The sequence below is a fragment of the Dipodomys merriami genome, unplaced genomic scaffold (genome assembly GCF_024711535.1).
Source record: "Dipodomys merriami isolate MVZ:Mamm:240054 unplaced genomic scaffold, mDipMer1.0.p SCAF_1045, whole genome shotgun sequence".
In the NCBI taxonomy this organism is placed as follows: Eukaryota; Metazoa; Chordata; class Mammalia; order Rodentia; family Heteromyidae; genus Dipodomys; species Dipodomys merriami.
The window spans coordinates 190,540-217,023 of NW_027202322.1; the positions used below are offsets into that span (position 1 = coordinate 190,540).

At 38.6% G+C, this 26,484-nt stretch overlaps 1 long non-coding RNA gene across 1 annotated transcript; it reads left to right on the forward strand.

Moving 5' to 3' along the window:
• Positions 1-11,869: 11,869 nt before the first annotated feature.
• Positions 11,870-23,563, forward strand: LOC138811186 (uncharacterized). Its single transcript, XR_011367333.1, has 3 exons — positions 11,870-12,181; positions 21,548-21,620; positions 23,480-23,563. It is a non-coding gene; the product is annotated as an uncharacterized lncRNA (long non-coding RNA).
• Positions 23,564-26,484: the final 2,921 nt, after the last annotated feature.

A 26,484-nucleotide genomic window follows, 5' to 3' on the forward strand; every position in this document is an offset into this window, starting at 1 on the left:
AGGATCATAGTCAAATTCACACTAGGCAGGAAAGTCCTTGAGATCCCTCTCCAACTTCAGTGCCAACAAAGCCAGAAGTAGAGCTGTGTAGCTTCAGTGGTAGAGGGATAGCCCTGATTGAAAGCAGCTCACAACACACACACTCACACATACACACACACACACACACACACACACACACACACAGCGCAGTCTAATCATCTATCTGTTTATATATTGGACATTCCTAGGGCTTGATCTCAGGTCCTCAAATTTGCCTGCCAACTTCTCTTGCATCAGACTGGTGTGCTAACATTTACCCACTCATGAAGTGGGCCTGCTAGGCCCTGAGTTCAATTCACAGAACTTCCAAAAACTTAATCCTGGTGGAAAGCCAATTGTCCCACTTGGTTTCTTTATCGGTGAAATTCCTGGGACTCAGGAATGATGTAGAATGCATAGGCAAATCTATGTCTTATGTAATAGGATACCAAAATATTATATTTGTAATCATATTCACTAAAATATGTAAGAAACAAAACACAAAATAAAATGAATACACTAACTGCAACATGCAGTAAAAATGTGAGGTCAATAAAATTCATGTACTTAAAATATATACGAATATTATTTTTTCGAGTGCTAGGGCTTGAATTCAGGCCCTAGAAACAGGCCTGACTTTCTTGTCTTCCAGAATGGTGATCTACCACATCCCCCACAGTGCTGCAGATTTACCCAGACCCTGAGTTCAAATCTCAGGCCTGGCAGAAAAAATGGTACGAATTCCAAGCCAAGGAGCCTCATAATTTTTGTATGTATGTAGGTAGGTAGGTAGGTCGGTAGGTAGGTAGGTAGGTCGGTAGGTAGGTAGGTACGTAGGTAGGTAGGTAGGTAGGTAGGTAGGTAGGTAGGTAGGTAGGTAGGTAGGTAGGTAGGTATTTTTCTTTTGTCAAGCACAGGGCTTGAATTCAGCTCATGGCAATTCTGCCTCAGCTTTGATCACTCTAGGCTGGGGTGCATCCACTGGAACCACAGCCGAATCTGGGTTCCTGGGACCCAGAGGATGACAAGAAAAAAAAAATTAATGCTACACAGGAAAAAAAAATACTGGCAACTTGCAGATGGCTACCAGTTTTACATTTGTTTTCTTTGCTAGGTGACCATCCTGCATCTGAATGACCTGATTGAAGAATGTTGGTAACTTGGCATTACTGAAGGCTGGTGGACTACCAGGGAAGACATAGGCCAACATGGCAATATAGGCCCTGTTTTTGAAGCCGGGTCCTGACCCCTACCAATGGAGGGAGATCCTAAGTCTCTCATTCCTATTCATAGGAATACCAATGGAAGATTATGAATGGCAAGGTTGAAGTAATTGTTTCTGATTACTACTATATAAATAGAGTGATTTTAGGAGGATAATGGATTTTGATGAATATTTTTGACACATACAAAGAATACTGTTAATGACATGGACACAATAGTTTCAGGACAGTGGTTGATTTAATCAATAATTAAGGATGAAAACAATACTATTAATTACATGGAGGTATACTAAATACCCAAGAATTGATAGGAATGTAGCCTATATAACTGAATAATGTATAAACATCTCTGGCACTCTATAAAAATCAATAATTATTTTTGTTCTACCATCTGCATATCAATCTGTTCTAATTTTGTCAACTCCTAGAGCTGGATCTCAAGTTCTGTAAATGCTTGTCTGCTCAATATGCCTTAGGCTGGTATGCTGACACTCATCCAGTCATGAATTGGGCCTTGTAGGCTGTGACTTCAGATGCCACCACTAACAAAAATTGAATCGTGCAGTAAGAAACCCATGGCGACACATGTTTTGCTTTTCTGTGAAAGTCCTGGGAATCAGATGTGAAGTTTCATACATAGGCAAATCTATATCCTATGTAATAACTGTAATAAATATTTCATGTGTAATAACAGTCAATAAAATAAATGGTAAATAAATGAATAGAACAAAAAATAAAATGTATAAGTACAATAAGCACAATATGGGGTCAACATATGGAGTTCGATTTCAGGGCCTGGGAAGTGCCTGGCAGCTGAATTGGCTAGAGGCTGCTGTGCTGACAGTCAGCCATTCATGAATCGAGCCTTCTAGGCCCTGAGTTAGATCCCACCACTGCCAAAAATGTAATCTTAGAGTGAGAAGCCGAGCGTGACACATGTTTTCTTTTTCTTTGAAAGTGCTCAGTGACAGGTAGGATGTATAATTCAGATGCAAATCTATATGTTATGTAATTGGATGTCATAAATGTAAAAAATGTCATAGGTGGAAGAGTTGTCACTACAATAAATGAAAAACAGACTGAATTAGTAGTGAATCATTCTAGGATAAAATTAGAAACAAAAACTATAGGATGTGGCTTAAGTTTAAAATTTTATTAAGTATTACCAGAATAAAAATGTCATGGAAACATAAATACCTAATAATTGGTAGTTACACATGATGCATAATTTAATAATGTATAGACATCTGTCTCATTCTATAAAATATGAAATTATGTGTAGGGATGTATGTACATATGTGATAAACAATAATAGGATATTGAGTAATTTAGTTAATGCTTTACTAATTATTATCTGGGACACATCATTAAATGGAGACATAATTTAATAAGTAATAATTGGTAGTAATATCTATAAAATAATAATATACAGACATATTTCTGTGTATATAATGCTTATATATATATATATATATATATATCAATCTCTATCTATTTATACCTCCTTCACTCCTGGGGCTCGGTGGTTAAGTGCTCACCTAATGAGCATGAAGCAATGGGTTCGATTCTTCAGTGCCACATAAACAGAAAACACGGAAGTTCTGCTGTCTTTCAATCAATTGAGTTCTACCCTTGAGCACAAATGCTTAGGGACAGTGTCAAAGCCCTTACTCAAGCCCCAGGACTGCCGCCAAAAAGAGGTACTATGTTCTAACTGCAACTATATAAGGACAGTACTTCAAATACCACACGACAGAGCGAGCTAGGAGTTTGGTGCTGACAGCTGCCACCTCACCTGACTTAGCCAGATATAAACTGCTGCAACCCAGCTCCATGGGTACCCCCATCATCCTGGCTTACCCTGGCTTACCCCCCATATCCTGTCTGCTCTGGGGCTTTAAAACCTGGCGGGAAGTCTGCTAGCCTCTTTGAAATATGGCTCGAAGTGGTAGAGTTCTAGCCTTGTGCAAATGTTATTAGAACAATAATATCCCCAAGCTTTAAGCTCAAGCTCCATGACTAAGCACCGCCCCCTAATAAAACATCCCAATAAACACTTAGGTGTGAACTTGTGTGGTTTGTAAAATGTTCCTCAAAGAATGGTGATATTGATTAGAGCACCCTAAGTCTAATGACAGCTTGTGGAACAGAGCTATGTGATGAGTCCTCCATAGGGTACTCTCTGCTGAGTCCTGCACATGGTGCTATGTGCCGAGTCCTTCACAGGGTGCAGTGTGCTAAGTCATGCATTGGTGCTGGGTTCTGAGTCTTTCACAGGATGCTGTGTGCTGAGTCATGCAAAGACTGCCATGTGCTGTGTCCTCCACCAGGTGAATTCTTTCATTGGGTCCTTGTAAGATCTCCCCACTGAGAAGATTAATGCAGACAAGAATATTGAGGCTCAGATATGTCTCAATGGGAGGGACAAAATTATGTGTTACTGAAGACTAGTGAGTTGTCTACTACAGACAATTGTTTTGTTTTTTTCTCAGTAATGAACCTTGAACTAGGGGCCTAAGCTCTCACCCTTATCTCTTGGGCTCATGATTAGCACTCCACTGCATGGAGCCATGGACCCCCTTGCAGCAAAGGCCACAGCTTAAGGGTCTATAGCTGATTTCTCTCATCCTGCCTTCTCAGGAAGCTGAGATCTGAGGATCTGGGTTCCAAATTATCCCAGACAAAAAAGGTCCCATTAGTCTATTATCTCCAATTCACTACTAAGAAACCTGAAGTGGAAGCTAGGTGCTTGTCACTCATGCCTGTCATTCTAGCTACTCAGGAGGATGAGATCTGAGGATCATAGTTCAAAGCCAGCCTGGACAGGAAAGTCGTTGGGACACTTAGCTCCAATGGACCACCAGAAAAGCTGATGTGGCTTTTGGCTCAAGTGGTAGAGCACAAAACTTGAGCTGAAGAGCTCAAGAACAGCACCCAGGCCCAGACATCAACTCCTACAATAATAAAAAAAGAAAGAAACAAGCTAACAAACATGAAGTATAGGGCTGAACAGACCTGAAGTATAGATCAATAATGTTTCTTTCTTGCTTCTATAGCTCAAGAACTCTAAGAACATTTAGAGTCCAAGTACTTCGCATCACCAAGGGAAACATTGGAAGCTCTTGAACGTCTGACCTTTCAGAAGTGGAAGTCAGAGTGTCATAGAATTTTCTGCCCTGGCTGGCTTCACCCTGTGATCCTCAGACCTCAGTCTCCTGAGCTAGGATGACGGGCCTGAAATACTGGTGTTCTGCTATGTTCAGAACTGTGATGACCTTGACAATACAAGTCAACTGCATATCACAAAGGGCTTGGGGAGCATATTAAGCCTTTCAACATTGGACATTTAAGAACCCTGTAGGACACAAGATTACAATGTTAGAGTCTGAGAGTCTGGGCATATGGATGTGTTACACTTGAGCCTTAAGCTCTGACTCCAATTCTGGTATACATTAGTGTTCATTTTGCAAAGGATGTTCTCATAATTAGTGAATAGGAAAAGTATCTTGATTAACCCTCACATTTTTTCCCAATTGTTTGTATTGAACTCAAGCCTGGGCACTGTCCTTTAGACCCTCAGGTCAAGGCGAACACTCAACCACTTGAGCCACAGTGCCACATGGGGTCTTTTCGAGGTTCACTGGAGATAAGAGTCTAACAGGCTTTCCTTGATTAGGCTGTCTTTGAACTTTGGTTTTCAAGTCTCAGCCTCCTGAGAAGCTAGAGTTCCATGTGTGAGCCACTGACGTTTCGTCTATTGTTTTTGGCAGTCCTTGGGATTGATCTTAGGGCCTGGGTACTGTCTCTGAGCTCCTTTTTCTCAAGATTAGCCACTTGGGCCACACCACAGCTTCTGGGTTTTTCTGAGTATGTGGTACTGAGGATTAAACCCTGGCATTCATGCATGCTAAGCGAGCTCTTTACCACTAAGCCACATTTCTAGCCCCACTCTTACAATTTTATCCCTTATTGCCTATCCTCAGGAAAAGGTTTCTGACTATAAATCATTTAAAGAAATACCAGTAGGAAGATGTCCAAAGATTGTATAAAGCTCATACTTGGGAGAGACTCTAAACATGTGAAGACTGTGACAAATTCTTCCATTTAATTTTGTATTATGTTTCAACACTTAATAAAATATTAATAAAAATGTGTCAACATCCTAAATTATTGTATGGAATTTTATTATAGATGTGCAAATTGTAATAAATATTATGTGTATAACAATACTAAATAAAATAATCAATCAATAAATGAATAAAAGAAAAACAAAATACAAAATCAATAATAAAAATCATAATATGAAATTAACATACATATGTATGTCTATATCATATATTAAACATGTATAGAAACATTTTTTTCCATTGCATAGCCTTCATTCAGGCCCTGGGAACTCTAGCCTGAATTTCTTTTCGTCAAGGACAGTGAGCTTCGCCTTCACCCATGGTATAAAAGAGTAACCTGGACAGTGATCTCAAATCCTAGCAGTGGCAGAAATACTGGCCCCAGTTCCAAGACAGTGACTTCTTTTCTTTAATGGAAGCAGTTATGTTTACTCAGTTCCATACTGAATATTAAAATAAAGCAGTGTGGAATTTGTACAGCTATTCAGACATCCTTTCCTTACCTCTAAAGTGCTTCTCTGAGAATGACATTGTGTCTCTTTTTTTGTACTTTTTTTTTATTGCAAATGTATTTTACAGAGGGGTTACAGTTACAGGAGCAAGGTAATGAGTATATTTCCTATTGAGCATTGTTGATTCTTTCTTTGTTTTCCCCCTACCATCCCTTCCCTCCCATCTCCACAACTACTTCACCCTGCCGAGGTCAGTGACTTAATTTTTCTTTTTTGGTTGGCACGGGGTTTGAACTCAAGTTGTGGCAACTCTTACCTCACATTGCTACAAATTTACCAACACCCTGAGTTCAAATCCCAGACTAGGAAAGAAAACTGGCAGAAATTCCAAACCAGGGAGCTTTATTTTTTTATTAAGTTAAATAATTAATATTTTATTTATTTATTTATTTATTTATTTATTTATTTATTTATTTATTTATTTATTTATTAATTTATTAGCCATCCATGGGACTTGAACTCAGGTCGTGGAAACACTTCCTCAGCTTGGATCTCCCTAGGATGTGGTGCAGTCTCCAGACCCATAGCCGATCCTGAGATCCTAGGCCAGAGGGCTTGCAGGAAGAAAAAAAAGCTGGAAAGCACAAAAAGTGTTGATCTGCAGAAGAGTGGCATTTTACGATTTTGGGGGGCATGGTGACCATCCTGGGCCTGAATAACATGGCTACAAAGTAGACCTGACCTGCAATTGCTGATTCTGGTAAGCTATCAGTGAAGCCATAAGCCAACCTTTCAACATAAGCCCTGGGTTCAAATCCCAGTCCTGACACCAATGGCAGGAGATCACAAGAGACTCATCCCTATGCATGGGAATACCAATTGAATGAGTAGTTCATGCGTCCGTCTAGTCTAAAATTGGATGCAATAGTCCTAGAATGCTGATTAACGTATAGTTTATTAAGCATAAAAAGAATAATATTCCTTCAATGGTGGTATAATAAATACCTAAAAGTTGGTAGGAATGTAGTAGGTATCATTCAATCATAGATAGATGGCTCTGGCACTCTTTAACAATATACATTTATTTGTATACCACCGTCTGCCTATCCATGTATCGCTGTTTTGGCCAAACATGGGGGTCGATCTCAGTGCCTGGGAACCACTTGACAGCTTCATTGGCTAGAGACTCCCATGCTTAAACTCACCCATTCATGAATTGGGCCTGCTAGGCACTGAGTTCAGATCCTCACATTGCCAAGCATGATGGAAAACACATCTACAATCTAGATTCTTTGTGATAGGATATAAACAATGTAATAAATGGTAGAGGTGTCATCAGAGTCAATACATTAAATGGTAAATAAATGAATAAAATGAGAAATAAAATTTATAAACGCACCAAACACAATATGGACTGAACATCTGAACGTAAGTATAAATCCTATCATTAAAATGTATATAAGAAGTATTTTTTCCAGGACTAAGGCTTGAATTCAGTCCCCCTAGGAGGAGGGAATGGCGGGAGATCCTGAGATACTCATTTCTGGACCTAGGAAGAGCCATGGCATGCGAAAGATCTCATCCTTGAATAAGTAGTTCATGCATGATGTGAGTAGGAAAGGATACATAAGACTCATGGGGTATAGATTATTTGTAAAGAAGAGTTGATGAAGCATGACAATAATCATCATATACATGAAATGGATGCATCAGAAAATAGGTACTCACAGATTGGATTCCATCACAGGTCACCAGAATCCTACTCTATACAAATATGTACTTATTTGCATTCTACCTTCAGCTTTTGAATGGATGACTATTGTGCTCCCCACTCTCCCCCCAGGGGGGCTCAAACTCAGGTACTGGGAACGCCTAGCTCTTTGTCGCTCACAGGCTGGTGTGCTCATGTGGACCCATTCACCAATTGTGCCTGGTAGGCCCCGAGTTCAAATCCCAGCCGTGCTAAAAGATTCATCTTGGTGTCAGAAGTCAATTGTTGCATCTATTTTCCTTTCCTGTGCAAGTCTTGGGTCTCAGCTAGGATACAGAATGCATGGTTCACCCTGTGGTCATGGGAATAACTTGTTATCCATGTCAGTCCAGTTATACCTGTCATCATATACGTAAGAAAATACACAATACATCCATGAATAGCATACAAAATATACACAATAAGTACACTCAATGCATGATGCAGTCCGCACATGGATGTGAATATACACCCCATGTTTCAATGATGCATTGAGGACTATTTTTGCCTCCCTGTGGCTTTAACTCAGTTCCTGGGAAGAGCCCATCTCCTTAGTGGCTCACAGTCTGGTGTGATCATGTGGACCGTTTGGGCAGTTGGGCCACCTAGGCCCAGAGTTCGAATCCCAGCACTGGCAAAAATTCACCCTGATGTGAGAAGCCAGTCATTGCACCTGTCTTCCTTTGCTGTGCAAATTCTGGGTCTCAGCCAGGATGACCACACCAAACGCAAGATGCAGCCCACCCATGTTTGGAAATATAGATCCTTTGTTTAATTATGAATTTATGACTATATTGCCCACCCACCAGGGCTCAATCTCGGGTCCCAGGAATGGCCTAGCTCCTTAGAGGCTAACAGGCTGCTGTGCTAAACATGACCCATTCACCAATTGGGCCTGATAGGCCATGAGTTCAAAATCCAGCACTGCCAAAAGATTCATTCTGATGTGAGAAAACCAAGGTTGCATATGTTTTCCTGTTCTGTGAATATCCTGGGTCTCATCGAGGATGGAGAATGTTATATAAGCAAATCTATAGCCATGGGAATAGGTTGTCATCCATGTCAGCACAGTTATATCTGTCACCATATTCAATAAAATGCACAATACATCAATGAATAAGACAGAAAATAAAAAGAATATCTACACTGAATGCAAGATGCATACCACTCCTGTAGGTAAAGAGAGATCCTATGTTTAAAAAAGGTAGGCTTGCGATTTTGTCCAGTGCTGGGGCTTCAAATCAGGCCCTAGACCAGGCCTAAAATTCTAGTCTTCAAGGATGGTGAGCTTCCCCTTCCCCCACAGTGCAACAGAGATACCGAGACCTGAGTTCAAATCCCAGCACTGACAAAAAATTAATCCTGATGTCAGAGGCCAGTTGTTGCACACCTTTTCCTTTCCTGTGAAAGTCCTGAGTCTTAACCAAGAAGGGGAATTCATAGGCAACCCTATAACCATAGGAACAGGTTGTCATCCATGTCAGCAAAGTTATACCTGTCACCATATTTAGTAAAATACACAATACCTCCATGAAATAGAGACAAAATAAGGAGAAGTTCACTAAACACAAGACGCTGTTGACACATGAATGTCAATATAGATTGTATGTGTAAATTATGAATTTATGACTATAGTGGACCACCTTGGGGATCAATGTCCGATCCTGGGAATGGCCTAGCTCCATAGTTCACAGGTTGGTGTGTTCACCTTGACTTATTGGACAAATGGTCCTACTAGGCCCTGAGTTCAGATACCAGCACTACCAACAAGTGGGTTGTAGAGTAAGAAGCCAAGTGTGAAACTTGTTTTCCTTTTCTCTGAATATCCTTGGTGATCCTGAGAATCCTGGCATGTTGAAGAACATTTGTACAAATCTAGATGTTCTGTGATAGGATGTCATCAATGTAATAAACGGAATGGGTTTCATCATAGTACAATCAATGGTAAATAAATGAATAAAAGAAAAATTTCAAGGAACAACCCCACCAAACATGTATGGACTGAACATCTATAGGTAAGTATAAATCCTATCTTTACAATATATATAGTATGTTTCCAGGGCTGGGGCTTGAATTTAAAACTAGTGAAGAGGCCTGACTTTCTTATCTTCAAGTACAGTGATCTTCCCCTTCATCCACATTGTTCAAGATTTACCCAGATCCTGAGTTCAAATCCAAAGCCTGTAAGAATAAACTGTGTGAATTGCAAGTCAGGGAGCTAAATTTTTTATTTTACTTTTCTCAGTATGGTGCTTGAAGTCAGGTTGTGGCAACTCCGTCTCAGCTTCGATCACCCTCGGCCAGGTGCAGCCACTAGATCTACAGCTGCTTCTGGGATCCTAGACCCCCAGGTCTTTCAGGGAAAGCAATTCACAGAAAAATGTGGCCTTTTTAAGTTTTCTTCCTTTGCATGGAGACCCTCATGGGTCTGAATGACACTTGAAAAGGGTACTTCACCTTGCAATGCTGAAGGCTGGCAGACTAGCTGGGAAGCCATAGGCCCACATGGCAACATAGGCCCTGATTTTGAATCCCCCTCCTAACACCAACCAATGGCAGGAGATACTAAGAAAATGGTTCCCATCCATAGGAAGAACAATGGAATATTATCAATGTCAAGGTTCGATGAGTTGATCAAGAATGATGCTCCTATAAAATTAGACAGCAACATTTCAGGAAGCTAATTGATTTTATTTAATATTTATGAAGCATAAAATGAATATTATTACTTACAAGAACACAATAATTTCAGGACACTGATTGATTTCATTAATAGTATAAGGATGAAAACAATAACACTAATTACATGGACGCATGACTAATATCCAGGAATTGGTAGGAATGTAGTCTATATAACTGAATAATGTATAGACATCTCCGATACTCTGTAAAAACACATATTTTTTAGCATACTTCCATCTGCATGTCAATCTGTTCTTATTTTTTTAACACCTGGGGCTTGAGCTCAGGTCCTGGCAACAGCCTGTCAGCTCAATTTGCCCCAGGATGGCGTGCTGACACTCAACCATTCATGAATTGGGCCTTGTAGGCTTGTAGGCCATGAGGTCAGATGCCAGCACTCCCCAAAAATGGATTGTGGAGTAAGAACTTGATGGTGACACACGTTTTCCTTTTCTGTGAAAGTCCTGGGTGTCAGGTATGAAGTGGAATACATATGCAGACCTCTATCTTATGTAATCAATGTAATCAATGTTTTATGTGCATAATAGTCAAAATAAATGGTCAATACATGAATAAAACAAAAAATAAAATAACTGCACTGAATGCAATATGGAGTCAACATATGTATATAAATATAAATCATATATGTAAATTGTACATGAATAAGATGTTTTCTAGTGGTGGGGATCTATTTCAGGCCTAAAGAATAGACATGAATTTCTTGACTTCTAGGAGTCCAGTTTCCCCTTCCCACACAGTGCAACAGAGTTAACAAGACCAGTTCCAGTCTCAGTCTTGGCAGAAAAATGGCACCTTTATAGTATGTAATAGCATAGTAATTCTAAGGTATTTCATTATTCCTCCATTTTATTAATGTGATTGTTTAAATGTCTCATAAAATATTAACTAACATCGATCAGTGTACTATAACATAATTGTGTATAATTTTATTCTAGAATCATTCAAGCACTGCTCTTTCAATCATGACATTCATCATATTCCATTGGTAATCGTATGGACAGGAATAAGTTGCTTAGGATCTCCTTCCATTTGGAGGTGGCAGGACGAAGATTCCAACTGTGGGCTACAGCTCCCACCACTTAAACCCGAGGATAGGGAACTCACCAGTCTGTCCAAGAACATCAACAAGACCAATGATTAGGCAGGCACCAGTGGCTCTCAGCAGTCCTCCTTGATACTTACAAGGCTGTGATGGGAGGATCATAGTCGAAGACACCCTAGGCAAGAAGTCCAACTTCAGTGCCAACAAAGCCAGAATCACTGTGGCTCTAGTGTGGAAGGCCAGCCTTGATCAAAAGCAGCTCACAGACTGTGCACATATCCTGAATACAAGGACTGGGAATGGGAACAAACAGACATACACAACAATCTGTGAAACCATCCAGCTAAATGAGGTCACCCTCTTGTATCCAACTGAATTGGACATTGTTCCCTGAGAAAAGGGCTGGGGGAGCTGCTATTTCTTGACTGTGCCCATGCTGCTTGCATCACAGGATTCTGGCCACACCCCCATTCTTTCATAGTTCTTTCTGACCAATGAAATACAAGAATGGTGGTCACGCCCATATTCCATGCTGCCTTGTAGCACCAGGATTCCTTCTGTTAGTTTACACCACTACCAGCAATTAAGGAAGGTAGAGATGGCTGAGTGGTGAGGAAGAGACTCCAGGCAACTTTGGAATATAGAAGGAAATTGAGATGCCTGCCCTCACCCTGGCTTCTTTCCCTCCTTCCCAAGGTGCGGAATTTCAAACATCAGGCAATGGCACCCTGCCAGGCCGCATAGAGCCCCAACCTGCTCCCTGGCCCAGGTTCTTTGCTCTGAGGCCATGTGTCTGCAATGCCACTGCCATCACTGCTCGCTCGACCTGGAGCATCCTAAAGCAAATTCTCCCAGCAGCACAGGTGAGTGGCTGCCCCCAAACCACCCCTACCCCGGGTCAGACACCCCTCTGAGGGCCCCATGACCCACGACTTGTGTCCTCTCCCTGGCTCTGAGGAGCCACCTTTCTGTCTTGGGAATTTCTGAAACAGAGCCTCAATATAAGCTCTTGCTGGGATATTCGAGGTCTTCCTATCTGTGACAGGTATCCTTCACCAGCCCTGGTCCTCTGGAGTTGGGATGGTAGACATGTAACAACATGTGCAGTCATTAATTTAGAAGGATTATCGCAAACTTTTAGTCCACAGCAGCTGATTCTTTTTCTTCATATTTTTTATAGTGAAAATACTGTACAGAGGGGTTAAAATTACATGGGCAAGATAATGAGTACATATCTTATCAAGCATTGTAGCCTCCTCCTTTTATTCCCCTTCCCATCCCATCCTCTCCCCATCAGCCTACCCGACCCTCCACCTCCCGCTAACAAAGTTGTAAAGTTCATTTTAGACATAGGACTTGTATGTCTCATTGTTGCAATGGGTCCACCTGTAATCCCTATTTAAATGATTTTCTTTCCCTTCCCCTCCATAAATTATAACAACATAAAATATAGTGAAAGCAGGGATTATATCATGGGGGAGGGACATAAAAAGCAACAAAGAATTAAACTTATAAATGTACTAGAAAAAATGGAATGAAAGTAAAATTTTTGAATACATACCTTAGAGTTCATTTCCCTAACACCAACTTATCTGACCTTTTCTGCTTGAGTCAGACATGGCATCTAGCTCTATTCCTTATAAATTTTTCATTTTATTTATATGTCACTTAATATATACATACATGTGTGTGTAATATATATATCAACTGTATCTGTCCAGTTAATTGTATGGTTATGTATGGTTAGGTAATTTCATCATGTCAAGTTCATGGACTTCCATAAACCTTAACATCCCTTCAACACCACTGCACATGCAATCTTAAGTGTTCACCATTGTGAGTTAGACTCGTGTTTTACCAAAGCTTTATATATAGGGTGTCATTTTTTTCATTTAGTCTTCACACAAAATGTGTGTGCTCCTAGAAATGATGGTATTAATAACTACAATAATGTAGTGTAAATCTTTACATTGAACACATGCTCAGTATGAGTTGTTCTTTTTTTCCTTTTCTTATTTTATCTTTAGTAAGTTGATTTGAGTTTTGATGTTGTGTTTGCCAGACAAGTATTCCACCACTGGAGTCACTCCACCAATCCTTTCTTGTTTAATTTACTTTACTCATAGAGTAGCAATTTTTACACCAAGCCCAAAAAACAGGGATCATGATTGCATTCCAATATACCCACCTAGTAGGTTGATATGGCTGATACTTTCCTTCCTAGACTGATTTAGAACTGTGATCCTCTCAAATTCTACCACTTTAGTTAATTGTGTGAGCTCCAGTTCTCCATACTTCTAGAAGATAGGACAGACATAAATGATTACAGGTAATTTGAGCGAATCATTGGCTAATATAGGTGATTTGATATTAAAGTTTAGGGTAAGTTTGAAAGTATAATCACAGTAGTCAGATATTTTGCTAAGTAATTTTGTTTCACATTAATAACACATCTTGACCAGAATTAAGGACTTACTTTTATGTCTGTCAACTTGTATGTCATTTGGTAAAATAAACTTCACGTCTTCCATGTGGGATAAAGAACTTTGACTGGTCTGATGTGCTGGTTCACATCTATAATCATGGTTAGCAATCAGAAATAAATAGATCACAATTTGAACATAGTCTAACCAAAAATTTTAGAAGTCCCAATCACAACAAACTAGTGGATCATGTTGAATCATGCCATTAATCTCAGAACCACAAGAGGCTAAGCCTCTGCCTAGTACTTGTGTCACTTGGGTAACTGGGACACTTGTAGGCAGTAACCTCTACTGATGCAGAAACTGGGCTGAGTTTTAGCAAGATGAGGGAGGAGTCTGCCCCACCTTCCTAGGGTCGACCTCACAGAATGCAGTGAGCATGCTTGCTTTCCTCCTCCAAATGGCTTAAGATGCTATGCTGCTGAGTGTTCATTATTTGATTCCAGTGACCTGTGGTAGAGGTGTAAGGAAACATTAAATAAATTTCACATATGCCAATTAAGCTGCTCTCCCAGCCTGTGAGTTCAACTCAGCAAGTGTTCATTATTTGAGAGTTGAGAATACTGAAGTAGGGAAGAGAGGGAGGGTGAGTGAAAGAGGGGAGAGATAGAGAGAGAGAGCTGGGCACTGGTGGCTCACACCTATAGTCCTAGCTACTCAGAAGACTGAGATCTGAGGATTGTGATTCAAAGCCAGCCTGGGCAGGAAAGTCCGTGAAACCCTTATCTCCAATAAACCACGCAAAAACCAGAAGTGGCGCTGTGGCTCAAGCAGTAGAGCGCTCACCTTGAGCTCAAGAGCTGAGGGACAGTGCCCAAGCCCAGAGTTCAAACCCCATGACCGACCAAAAAAATAAAAGGGAGAGAGGGGAAGGGAGAAAAGAAAGGAAGGAAGGAAGGAAGGAAGGAAGGAAGGAAGAAAGAAAGAAAGAAAGAAAGAAAGAAAGAAAGAAAGAAAGAAGGAAAGAAGGAAAGAAAGAAAGAAAGAAAGAAGGAAAGAAGGAAAGAAGGAAAGAAGGAAAGAAGGAAAGAAAGAAAGAAGGAAAGAAGGAAAGAAGGAAAGAAGAAGAAAGAAAGAAAGAAAGAAAGAAAGAAAGAAAGAAAGAAAGAAAGAAAGAAAGAAAGAAAGAAAGAAAGAAAGAAAGAAAATGATTGAGAATGAATTGTTTGGAGTCAGGAGTCATATGTCAGAGGTACTACCTGTATTTGGTGTTAGGTCTGCCCCAGGCCATGCAGACCCTATTCAGACACCTTCACACTTCTTGGCTAAGTTTCAACCCTTCATTTGTTGCCTAGTATCTGGCACACCTGGAGTTAGCCACCTCCCCATCCTGTTAAGTCACAACCTGGTCAGCCTCTGTTCACACTTTCCATCTGACCAGAGGTGAGTTCCAGAACTTGAAGTCACATCCAGATCCAGTGTCGCCAGAGTTTCCCTCAAACTGCCACACCTCATCTGGTCCTTTACATAGATACATACTTCTCCCAGGTTGGGTCCCCCATTTTTTCACATGGCTTTCCACCATATATGGCACTGGCAGCAGTTCAGTAAATAAACTACTTTACCTGAATGAATACCGTGTGGTGTTCTCTTCATTGGGTACCGAATGAAACTCACCTAATTAATATACTGTACACTTCAGAGTTTCTAGTTATGAATCCATGGTTATTTTTGTGACACATGTGAGATAAGTATCTACAAACCATATTTACTAACTCATCATTTAACAGTATAGTTCTGCCTAGAATCTTTAATAGCAGCTTAATTAACCATAAAGTCTATTTTGTATGCTTTGCTTTGCTTTGTTTTGCTTAAATCAATAGAAGAGTTGGTGAGACAATCTGTGTGAAACCTCATGGTCTATGTTGGAGGGGCAGAATGATGCAGGCTCCGGCCTCAGGATTATCTGAGGACTGTATTTGTGTATGTGGAAAGCTCTTGGCATGCCAAGTTAGAGAGGGAATATGTTCTCTCTCCCTATCTCAAAGCTCCTGTCAGATTCCTGGGAGCTGAGGAAGTAGCTCTTCTGCTTACATAAGCATAGAGGAACAGCTAGTCAAGCATTTTCCTGAGTACAGGGAAGTGGTTTGAACTTGCTCTAAAAGAGTTTAGATAAAAATATACAAAGACATTGTCTCATAGTTTAAGCAAAATTGTATCTGTTGAAATTCTTTGTGTGAATATTTCCTGACTAAATCTTGGCAAATATAATACTTGCTTGTCTTTAAATACCCACTAGCAATAAAGCACAGCATGCAGTGGCAATTGCTGTTTGCACTCTGTATCCCCTGTATCCTGGTGATTTTGTGACCCTTACCCAGGGACCCCAATGCCTTAGACGTTGCCAACTGGCACCCAAACAGGGACCCTGAAGTGTTGAATTCAGGAAGGTATATACAGGTAAGTACTTTTTTAATTACAGGGTGATGGGACAAGTTAAGTGTACTCCGTACTTACATATGCTAAAACATTTACTTGCTGCTTATGGTATAACTATTTCTTCTTTTGACATAGAAATGTGTATTAATGTAGTTAGGGAATGGAATCCTTGGTTCCCCGTTGAAGGGACATTAGATGTTGATAATTGGAAATGAGTAAAATATAATGTAGAAAGAGCTGTTCGAGAAGGGGAAAGGATTCCCGTTAGATTTTGGTCCATTTGGGCTATTTTACATACTCTTTTTAAAGCTTTAAATGAGAAAAGAGGCCACCCCTTCTATTGTAGATTTACAATTGGACTCTGAGGTTAAGGACGTAATAGATAAGGATGCATCACAATTAACAGAAAAAACAAGAGGTAAAGAAGCCTGAAAAAGAACAATCTGAAAGCGTAAATAGAATGTCTGAGCAAATGGAATTGATTTTATCAAGATTACAACATATGGAGTTAGAAATTAGCAGAGTGAAAGAGAATCTGAGAAAGTGAAAGTAAAACAGCCTTCTGCTCCTCTGCTTGCCGAAGCAATTTTTACCGTGTCACTCCCTCACAAAACAGAAGGCTTAGACAGTGAGTTTGATGATGAAATGCATATTTTTTTCTTACCCTGTAATTTGACCAGCCCCTATGAATGATTTAGCTCAACCAGTCAAATATGAAGGTGTTGTTGTCAATGATATTGGTAAACTTAAGAAGGCAGTGACGTTGTATGGTCCTCAGTCTCATTATGGTAAGGAATTGTTTAATGGGCTTGCCCGACATTACAATAATTTTGCTCTCGAGGATTGGAAGTTGCTTTGTAGAGCCTAATTAAGGATCCTGAATACCTACAATGGCAAATGTGGTTTACTGAGTTATGTACAGAAAGGACTAGACAAAATGCACAGAGCAATAATCCGCGCCTATAGGTCATAACCTTTCCCATGTTGAGTAGAACAGAAAAATATGCAGTTGCTAATATGCAAGTGAACTCTCCTGAAGAGATCCATGAGTAGTTGCGAGACATAGGTATTGAGGCATGGGAGAGGATTCGGCTGGTAGGAGAGCATTATGGCTCCTGGACAAAAGTAATTCAAAAACTTAATAAACCCTATGTTGAATTTTTATCATGATTGAAACTGACCTTGGAACTTACTGTTGTGGGAGAGGCTGCACAGCAACAAGTACTGGGCATGTTGGCTTGTGAGAATGTTAATGAGGACTGTAGATAAGCCCTATTGCCTATTAAAGAATCTGGGGATGTAAATACATATTTAAGGGCGTGTAAAGACATTACATCTGAATCCCGGCTTATGCAGTTGTTTGTGCTGAAACTATGCCCACTACCTTGCATGCTTTACAAACCAAACACGCTAATCTAAAATGTTTTGGATGTGGTCAAATGGGACATATAAAGAAGAATTGTAAAAACGCTACTGATGTTAACAAGAGAGGAACAGGAATTTGCCCTAAATGTAAAAAAGGAAAGCACTAGGCAAGAGTGTGTAGATCAAAAATAGACAATAAAGGATAACTATAAAAATACTTATCCTATGCAGGGAAACTCTCCGTCAGGCCAGCCCCGGGGCCCAGGATTAATAACAAAGGGTAGCCAACCATTTTTCTTCCTCATCCATGCCACAGCCCACAGCACCGCAATGGACATGCCTATTCATTCATCTACTGAGAGGCATATTGGTTTAAAACATGCTTGCATGTAAGTAACAATTATGGTCATTCAAAAATGACAGATGTCCCCTCCCCAGACATACTGAAATCATGATTTCTAAGTAAGATAGGATTTTATGGTGGTACAAGTGTTGAGATATATGTATGAGTCTAATGTGTATCTTGCACTGAATTAGTCAGGAAGATATCCAATATCATATGGGATAAAAAATGGTAGTGAAAAGATATTCCCTTGAGAAAGATATAGGAGGCTGCGAGAAGTATGGAGAAATTCATATAATTTTGAACGATTTAAAAATGCAAGCTCAAGTATGTCTCTTTAAGTGGAAGGGCAAAAGAAGGGGAAGAGAAGAAAATAACTGAAAGCAGATCATTGTCCCAACTTAGAGTACAATATAACATCCAAGTTAAAGAGACACCAATATAATATGTCCCACTTAATTTAGATACATGCAAAATATTTACTTGGCTTTTTACCACTTTAATGCTCCAAAATATATGAAGACTTCTAAGAAACTTTATGTGATTGTCGTTACATCAACCTGAACAATAATTGTGATGAGTCCTCTTTTTCTCAGTATGCTCTTGGAAAATACTCCCTAAATTAATGATGTTGTGACTGATTAGAGAGTCAGTGTAACGAGTTTGTACTTGTATGATAATCCCAGAATAGTTTAATGCAGTTTCTTCTCAAGATATCCAAGTATATTCTCTGACGCTATACTTTGAACACACCCTCACACCTGAGCACATTATTTGAAATTGCACATCAGCATTTCCTTGGCACATTCTACTTTGTACCTTTGTCTTTTTGCATGTTCCTTTTGATTTCACAGTTGCTCTATTTCCATTTCTTCTGTGCAAACTGCTAAAAACATTGTTCAAGTACCACTTCTTGTTTGCAAACACCCAGTCTATGTATGAAGGTACTTTGTCCATGTTAACCAATAGGGTAGTACTCACTCTCTGAGGAGAAAAGTTCCACAGTATAACTCTATGCCCACATTAGTGGGTGTAGAATTTAAGGCATTTTGAGACAAACAGTGATATCTGAATTGAAAGGCTCCTTAGGGATATTTTCTTGGAGCTCATTAGTTTACCCAGGAGAAATAAAAATATCCACACACTTTGGAGCTAATTAGTAAGTAACTGAATTAACACTAGATCCTAGATGTTGTGTTATTACAAGTCACCATTGTATTATTGTTACATCAGAATCCTTCCCTAAATGCATATGTGTATCAGAAAATAAAAGAAAGGTATTAAAACAAAATGTCTTATCTTTTTAGGCATTTAGTCGTTGTGGTGAGGGTAATGTCTGAACTCTTCCATTCAATAAAAGCTTGAAGTTTATAAGAGCACTTCCTACATATAAGAATTTGTGGCAGTTTCATTGAGAGGGTTATTTCAGCATGGAGATATCCCAAACAAGAATTATATTTAAATAGAGTATATGACAGTTATGACATATCAATGGCTATTGAGGCATTTTCTATTATAAAGAAGAATCAATTTGCAGAGTGTTCAGTAACATCAGTAAAACTGAATGTTCAAACTTTACTTGGTGGTATTGTCCTATGTTTATAATGAATAGTCTGAAAAGATAACCAAACATAGCTAACAATATTTCAATAAAATTCCAAACTGATGTAGATACATGGATCACTCATTGAAACTGTAGGGCAAATTAGGCTTGTCTGTGCTATAGTTCAACCATAATCTCCTGGTTAAACAGTCTTCAAAAATATTCACAGAATATATCTAAGTAAAGGTCATGACAGTTACATCTGTATAATACTTCTAAGGTCAGGATAAAAGCATTTGTTCCTAACATTTAAAACCAACAGGATTTGTTGAATTCATGGATCTGGAATTTTATGGCTTCACATTCATATCACAAAATTTCATCAATATGACTTACATCTCTACCAGTTCACCAAAACACTGTTCTTATTGAACTTGTCTATCAGGCTAGGAAGTTGGCTCAGTGGTAGAGTACTTCCCTTGCATGCCTAAGGCCCTGGGTTCGATTTCTCAGCACCACATAAGCAAAAAAGAAAAAACCAGAAGTGGCGCTGTGACTCAAGTGTTAGATCACTAGCCTTGAGCTGAAGAGCTGAGGAACAGTGCCCAGGCCCAGAGTTCAGGTCCCATGACCGGACCCCTACCCCTAAAAAAAAAAACAAAAAAAAAACTTGTCTATGTCCTTTTAGTTTTCAAATCCAAATAGCATATTTCCTTCAATGTCTCTGTAACAGTTTTGACCTTTTCTTCCTGCAAATTCTTTCCTTTCTTCACTTCTGTAAATCTGTTTTTATTACTTTCTTGTTTCCTTATCTCTTTCTTCCAATCTTGTCCACACTGGTGCTCACAATGCTACACTTATGTCATAACTTTTCTTTTCCTCTTCCTTTTAATAATGTCCCCAATTTTATCATTCTTTTTCATATTCATGGTCATGGATATTTTGATGATATCTAAACAGACCTATCTTTGCATCTGTTTAATATAAACTTTAGAATTATCAGAGAGTTTTTTCCCCTAAATCCATCATTTTCACCTGTAATCCTTATCGCCAAGAATATCACTAACACATTTGCCTGGCCATAGATGTAGAATCCTTTAGATTTCTTCTTACCCTTCTACTCCACCCATTATATAAGATGAACGATCAAGATTTTCTTAGTTTCTGTTACTAATTTGATTTCTTCTTTTTTTTTTTTTTGGTTGGTCATGGAGCTGGAACTCTGGGCCTGTGTGCTGTCCCTGTGCTCTTCAGCTCAAGGAGAGCACTCTACCTCTTGAGCTACAGCATTATTTTCGAGTTTTCTAGTGGTTTTCATTGGAGATCAGAGTCTCATGGACTTTTCTGCCCTGGCGGGCTTTGAACCGTGATCCTCAGATCTCAGCCTCCTGAGTAGATAGGATTACAGACATGAGCCACTGGCGCCCAGCACTAATATGATTTCTATGTACTCCTTTTTATGCCCCTGACAAAAGTCTGTTTCATGTACTCATCACTGGTCACCTAGTCTTAAACAGCTATTTACAAAGTATGTTTTTTCCCCATTGTCTTTACATATTGGTCCTCTCCATCAACAAATTACTGCTCCTTGTAAGTATGCAGAGGGAAGAGCTCAGACACAAATTCTAGTATCATTATTTACTCACTACATTGACTGTTGGCCTTACATTTCTCATCTATAAATGGATGTAATCTACCAGAAATATTGAAGAATACATTTGCTTACTCCTAGAGCAAGAAAAAGGAAAAGTGACGAGTCCTTACATTTTCCACCCTAGTTTACAAATAAGGAAAGAGTCAAATTCAGTTTGTTGGTACAAAGTCACAAATTGTTTCATGCAGAAATAAAAATATATTTTACCTCCTGGCTCTAATGGCTGTGTCCTTTGAAGGCAACTACAGATATGTAAGTGGTATTATGTAAATTGGGTCATGTGTCTTTAGTTGCATTGAAGAACATACTCAACATATCACTGGAAAACATTCGTTATTGAATAGTATCTAGATGAGAATGTTACTTGAACTAATCACACTAGGTTGAAAACTAATCTTAGTCCATGAAAATTTTCTTATTGCTGTATGTGTTGCCAAGTGTTCTTCATAAATTTATACATAGATTTTCTTCAGTGAACTGGAAAGAAACTAAAACTGAATAAGGATTTCTGCCTAATGAGTGAAGCATGCTTGAGGTATGTGTTGTTACCTTCTAAGGATATATAACTAAGCCACTGGCTATGTGGGTGGTGAAAGGGTTTCTCCTAAGTTCCCAAGGCTAGAAAAAACCAGAACATTTGATAACAAAGCACTCAGATTATTATATTTTATCTATGTGGGATAATAAACATGTGGAAATAAACGATTTTATTTATAAGCAAACAATACCACCAAGAAGAGTGAATCGACATTAGAGAGACTGCAAAAATAACATATGGATTTACTGTCTCACCTGATTATGTGATTGTATTACTTGATATTGAAACTCTCCTCTTGTTATTCTTATTGTATGTAATCCAACTCTGTTTATTATTATGTATTCAATGTGGGAAATCTAGCTTCAAAGATGTCTAAAAATTTTTCCTTTTCAATCATAACATTGTCATTATCAGGGTCACTCTGGTCACCATCATCTTCAACAAAATTATTATTAGCATAATAAGTGCTAATTATTGAAAGCCTGGTATGTGTCTATGATTTTGTATTATTTGTATTTTGATTAATAATTTTAATATTACCACTGTGCATGCATCCACGTTAAAATTTTGAATAAATAAAGAAATAAAAAAACTAAGCCATATCAGGTAGCTTGACTATGTGCTTATAACAAATTATTGAACCGATTTTTGAAGTATTGCACATTCCTAACCAGTATGAATTAACTTCCTCTCTCCCTGTCATTACACACAAATATTTAAGGGTTTGAACACAACTTTTTCAAGTAATATACTATAAATATTACTACAAGATCATGTGTATATCTAAAATTACCTTGAAAATAATATATTCTACTTTCTATTGAAATATTAGTCACTTTACTGTAGAAAAATTTTGGAAAAATAGACTATATATCTTTGACATGAAAAGGGTAAAAAATAGTAGCATAAAAGTTTTTGAGGGAGCCTATATATTCAGAAATGTGTGTGTGTGTGTGTGTGTGTGTGTGTGTGTGTGTGTGTGTGTGTGTATGTGTGTGTGTGTATAAATGTTATGTGTGGAAATTTATACATTTTTAGAGGGAATTTGTCATCATACATATGTATATATATATATATATATATATATATATATATATTATGTATAGAATTGTGGGCATTACAGTGAAACAAACATCTTCAAACATAATTAAAATTAAAAAAATCATCAAACCAAGTGCCAGTAACTCACACCTATAATTCTAGCTCCTCTGGCTGCTGAGATCTAGCAGCTGTTTTCACATCTAGCCCCGACAGAAAAGTTCATGTTAGATTCTTGTCTCCAATTAACCACTCAAAAACAGCAATTAGCCCTTTGCTTCAAGTACTACAGTGCTGGCCATGAGCACAAAAAGGCTTAGAGACAATGTCCAGGCCTTACAAACAACAACAACAACAACATGAATCACATTAATTTCACAAAAGTATTTTTAACTGCTGTGAACATTTCTTAGAAACATGAATATATTATCTGACCTTTTCTGCTTGACTCATACATATACTAGATATTGCAAATAAGGGAAACAATGGGACCCATGTTACTTTGGGCGTGGCTTACTTCACTAATTATAATTTTTCTAAGCCTTTCCATTTCCTAATAAATGGGGGAATGTCATTCTTTCTGATGGAGGCTTAGAATTCCATTGTGTATATATACCACATTTTCTTGATCCATTCATCTACTGAGGGGGATCTGGGTTGATTCCATATCTTACATAGTTGTGCTGGTAGATTTAGTGTGATGCAAGGAAAATGAACCCTTAGATATGTATTTAAATGTTTTTTTTTCTTTCATGCATTTGTTTCTAACGCATTTATAAGATTATTTCTTTGTTGCTTTATATGTCCCTCCCCCACAGTATAACCCCTGCTTTCACTATATTTGATGTCGGTATAAATTGTGGAGGAGATGGGGAAAAACAAGTCGTTTAAGGATCCAGGTGGCCCCTTGCAACAAAGAGAAGTACAAGTTGTCATATGGAAAACGAACTTTACAATTTTGGTGGGGGGAGAGAATTGAGTGGGGGGGTGAGGGAAGGCTAGGAAGGGATGTGAAGGGTAAACAAAGGAGGAAGCTGCAATGTTTGATAAGAAATGTACTCATTATCTTGCCCATGTAATTGTAACCTCTCTGCACAGTATGTTCACAAAAAATAAAAATAAAATAAAAAATTTAAAAAATGAAACATGAATATATGCCCCTGGAAAATGTTAAGTAAAAAGGATAGAATATTTATGTCTATATTAAAGACATGACTATTTAGATTGTTTAAGATATTTAGATAATGATTAGGAATTAAGACTAATGATATGTAGGTAATAATTGGGACTGGTATTTTATTCTGTTTTATGATAGTAATAAAATGACAATTGTAATGATTATATAAAATTACTCTTGATTGGTATTTGAATTATATTAAGGAATAAACATTTTTTGAAGTTTTTTTTTATTGTGAAAATACCGTACCAAGGAATTGCAATTACATGGGCAAGGTATTGAGTATATTTCTTTTCTTTTTTTTTTTTTTTTTTTTTTTTTTTTTTTTTTTAAATTGTATTTTATTTTATTTGAGAACATACTGTACAAAGGGGCTACAATTACATGGGCAGGATAATGGATACATTTCTTACCAAGCATTGCAGCCTCCTCCTTTGTTTACCCTTCACTTCCCTTCCCCGCCTCCCCCCTCCCCCCACCCAATTTTACCCCCCTCCCCCCACCCAATTATACCCCCCTCCCCCCCCCACACCGGCATTGTAAAGCTGGTTTTGACATGACATTTTGTACTTCTCATTGTTGCAACAGGTCCACCTGAATCCTTAAACGACTTGTTTGTCCCCATCTCCTCCACATGTTATACTGACATCAAATATAGTGAAAACGGGGGTTACACTGTGGGGGAGGGACATACAAAGCAACAAAGAAATAATCCTATAAATGCATTAGAAATACATGCATGAAAGAAACGAAAACATTAAAATACATATTTAAGGGTTCATTTTCCTAGCATCACATTATCTGACCTTTTCCGCTTGACTCATACCTATACTAGATATTGCAAATAAGGGAAACCATGGGACCTATGCTTCTTTGGGCCTGGCTTACTTCACTTAATATAATTTTTTCCAAACCTTTCCATTTCCTAACAAATGGGGAAATATCATTCTTTCTGATGGAGGCATAGAATTCCATTGTGTATATATACCACATTTTCTTGATCCATTCATCTACTGAGGGGCATCTGGGTTGGTTCCATATCTTAGCTATGGTAAATAATGCTGCAATAAACATAGTTGTGCTGGTAGCTTTAGTGTGGTCTTGTTTGTAAACATTTGGGTAAATGCCCAAAAGTGGGATTGCTGGATCATAGGGGAGATCTATGTGAAGTCTTTTGAGGAACCTCCATACTGCTTTCCAAAGTGGTTGAACAAGTTTACATTCCCACCAACAATGAAGTAGGGTTCCTTTCTGTCCACATCCCCTCCAGCATCTGTTGTTATTGGAGTTCTTGATTTTTGCTGTTCTAACTGGAGTGAGGTGATATCTCAATGTTGTTTTGATTTGCATTTCTTTTATGGCTAGGGATGTTGAACATTTCTTCATGTTTCTATTGGCCATCCTTCTTTCTTCTTCAGAGAAGCTTCTCTTTAAGTCTTTCGCCCACTTATTTATTGGGCAGTTGTTTCTTTGAGGATTTGTTGTTGGGTGGTTTAATTTTTTGAGTTCCAAGTATATTTTAGATATGAGACCCTTGTCCGTTGTATGGCTAGTAAAGATCTTCTCCCAATCGGTGGGTTTTCTATTGATCTTGCCAGCTATGTCATTTGCCCTGCAGAAGCTCTGCAATCTTATGCAATCCCATTTGTCCAACCTTTCTTTGATTTGTTGTGCTTCCGGGTCTCTATTCAGAAAATTTCGACCTGAGCCAAGGAGACCTAGGGTTTCTCCTATTCCATCCTGTAATGTTTTCAGAGTGTCTGCTTTGAGTTCAAGGTCTTTGATCCATTTGGAGTTGATTCTGGTGCAGGGTGATATATAAGGATCTAGCTTTAGTTTTCTACATGTAGTTAACCAATTTTGCCAGCACCATTTACTGAAGAGGCTGTCTTTCTTCCATTCTATTGTTTTAGCTTCCTTATCGAAGATTAGGTGGCTATAGGTCTGTAGGTTCATTTCTCGGTTTTCAATTCTGTTCCATTGGTCCTGAGGTCTGTTCTTATGCCAATACCAAGCTGTTTTGATTACTATGGCTTTATAGTAGAGTTTGAAATTTGGTATTGATATTCCTCCAGCAGTGTTCTTTCCGTTGAGGAGCGTTTTTGCTATTCGGGGTCTTTTATTGTTCCATATGAATTTTTGGATTGCCTCCTCTATTTCCTTGAAGAATGAGGGTGGAATTTTGATAGGAATCGCGTTGAATTTGTAGATAGCCTTGGGAAGTATTGCCATTTTCACGATGTTAATCTTGCCAATCCAGGAGCATGGGAGGTTTTGCCATTTTTTAAGTTCTGTGTTGATTTCCTTTTTCAAGATTTTAAAGTTTTCATCATAGAGGTCCTTCACTTCTTTGGTTAAGTTAATTCCTAGGTATTTTATTTTTTGTGGGGCTATTACAAATGGAGTTGCTTTCCTAATTTCAGCCACACTTTTCTCATTGTTGGCATATAGAAAAGCCATTGATTTTTGGGGGTTAATTTTATAACCTGCTACTTTGCCAAAGTTTTGAATCAGCTTGAGTAATTTGGGAGTGGAGTCTATGGGATTCTTTAAATACAAGATCATGTCATCTGCAAAGAGGGAGAGTTTTATTTCTTCTTTCCCTATTTGGATCCCCTTTATGTCTGCATCTTGTCTTATTGCTGT